Source organism: Gavialis gangeticus, unplaced genomic scaffold (assembly GCF_001723915.1).
Source record: "Gavialis gangeticus isolate Ggan-Ray unplaced genomic scaffold, GavGan_comp1, whole genome shotgun sequence".
NCBI lineage: Eukaryota > Metazoa > Chordata > Crocodylia > Gavialidae > Gavialis > Gavialis gangeticus.
Window position 1 is genome coordinate 7,619,906 of NW_017728973.1, and position 2,254 is coordinate 7,622,159.

At 50.4% G+C, this 2,254-nt stretch overlaps 1 protein-coding gene across 1 annotated transcript in view; it reads right to left on the reverse strand.

Moving 5' to 3' along the window:
* Positions 1 to 6: 6 nt before the first annotated feature.
* Positions 7 to 2,254, reverse strand: part of SOCS7 (suppressor of cytokine signaling 7) — a 30,292-nt gene continuing 28,044 nt past the window's right edge. Inside the window, exon 11 of the mRNA XM_019505195.1 lies at positions 7 to 491. The gene's annotated coding sequence lies outside the window, so the exon portion shown is untranslated. The remainder of the gene's footprint in view (positions 492 to 2,254) is intronic.

Consider the following 2,254-nt stretch of genomic DNA (forward strand, 5'->3'; position numbering starts at 1 on the left):
ATAGCTGCACACAAATCTGGCTCAGTCTGCTTCAGAGCAGCTCTTGGGCTGGACCCACATCAGCAGGAGCTGAGGGGCAGTTTCTCCAGCATGGCTGGATCAGGTGAGCTTGTTAGACAGCCCCCCTTCTCTTCCCCTGCCTTTTGCTCACGGTAAGGGACAGAAATCCAGCCACTCTTAAGACAGTACTTCCCATGCTGGAAAAATGAAGACATCAAAAATAAAACTTTCCAAAAAATAACCAGTCAATAGTGCTGTGACATTCTTTGTTCTGCGAAGAGGCTGTGTTTGTCTGTGCCCTCCACGGCTCCTCTGCTGAGCTGGGAGCTGAGGTCCGCACCCCCATGCCGCTGTGCTTCTTGGCAGGGTACAAAAGAGCCAAAAGAGCAGAAGTTGGTCTTGCAGAGCCGGGCTCCTCCCTCCTGAGCCTCCTTGCCACTGTAGCCTTGTTGGGGGTCCATGCTACAGGAGGTTGGCAGCCAAATTCCTAACTGAAGAGAGAGCAAAGGGATTAGAGTTGGCCTGCTAGAAGCAGTATGTGAGCTGCCCACCTGGAAGCTGCAATAGCAATGGAGCATCAGTTCCCTGTGGAAGGGCAGCAGCAGCAATAGTAAAGAGGACCCCATGGGAGCAGCTCCCTCTTTTCTTGAATCAAAAGAGCTACTATAAGGTCAGACCAATGGTCCACACCCAGCCCTGCATCCAGTCTCCAACAATGGCAGGAGTGGATGCTTTTGGGAGAGCATATGAACGAGGTACATCTAGAGTGAACTAGCCCTGTCCTACCCTTGCTGGCATCCACCATCATTGGTTTAGAAGTGCCAAAGGATACACCTGACTGTTCTATTTAGTAGTTAAATTCATGGATGATGGATCCATTAAATGTCCAGTCCCTTTTGAACCTGGCTATATTATCCACCTCTCTTCTTGGAGCAATGAATTCCACAAGTTAACTATGTGCTGCATAATAAAGTGTTTTAAGCCTGTCTTCTGCTGATTTCAGGGGTGCCCCTTCGTTCTAGTATTGTCAGACTTGGTGAATAACAGTTCCCCATTCACTTCGTCTACACCCTTCATAATTTTAAGACTTCATATTCCCCCTCAGCCTTCTCCTTTCTAAATTGAAGAATCCCAGCATCTTTAGTCTCTCCTGGTAAGGCAGGTACTCCATACCCTGATCAACTTGGCTGCCATTCTCTGTCCCTTTCCTAATTCTACTACATCAGGGACAGGCAATTATTCTGGGCAGAGGGCCACTTACTGAGTTTTGGCAAGCCATTGAGGGCTGCGTGACAGGCAGCCAGGAGAAGATAAAAATTAATTTTCTAGGGGACCCACAGGCCAGATAGAATGGCCCATGGACCACATCCAGCACCCCTGTACTACATCCTTTTTGATATGTGGAAATGAAAGCTACACGCACTATTCAAAATGTGGGCACACCATGGATTTGTATAGCGGAAAGATAATGTTCTCTGCTTTGTTTTCATTTCCTTTCTTAAATGATACCCAACGTTATTAGCTTTTCTGGTCACCACTGCAAATTCATTGATTCTATGAGTCGGAAGGGACCTAGAAAGATCGAGTCCAACCCCCCGCCACGGGCAGGAATGAGCACTGGGGGGTGGGAGGGGTCATAAGACCCCAGCCAGGTGCCTATCCAGTCTCCTCTTGAAGATTTCCAGGGAAGGTGAGAGCACCACCTCTCTGGGAAGCCTATTCCAGGCTCTGGCCACCCTTACAGTGAAGTAGTTCTTCCTAATATCCAACCTAAAAATATCCTCCCTCAGCTTGTGGCCATTGTTCCTGGTGACTCCAAGGGGGGCCCTGGTGAACAGACTTTCCCCAAGTCCCTGCTGGTGGCCCCTGATAAGGTTGTAGGCAGCCACAAGATCCCCCCTCAGTCTCCTCTTGCGGAGACTGAAGAGATTCAGGTCCCTCAGCCTCTCCTCATAGGGCTGGCCACGGAGGCCCTCAACCATACGAGTGGCCTCCTCTGGACCCTCTCCAGGTTCTCCACATCCCTCTTGAAGTGCAGTGCCCAGAACTGGACACAGTACTCCAGCTGCGGCCTGACCAGCACCGCACAGAGGGGGAGCAAGACCTGTCTGGACCTGTTAGTGATGCCCCTGTTGACGCATGACAACAGAGGGTGTGGTTGGCTCTGCTTATTGCTTCGTCGCATTGGCGACTCATATTCATTCTGGAGTCAATCCCGACTCCAAGATCCCTCTCTGCCTCTGTGCTGCCGAGA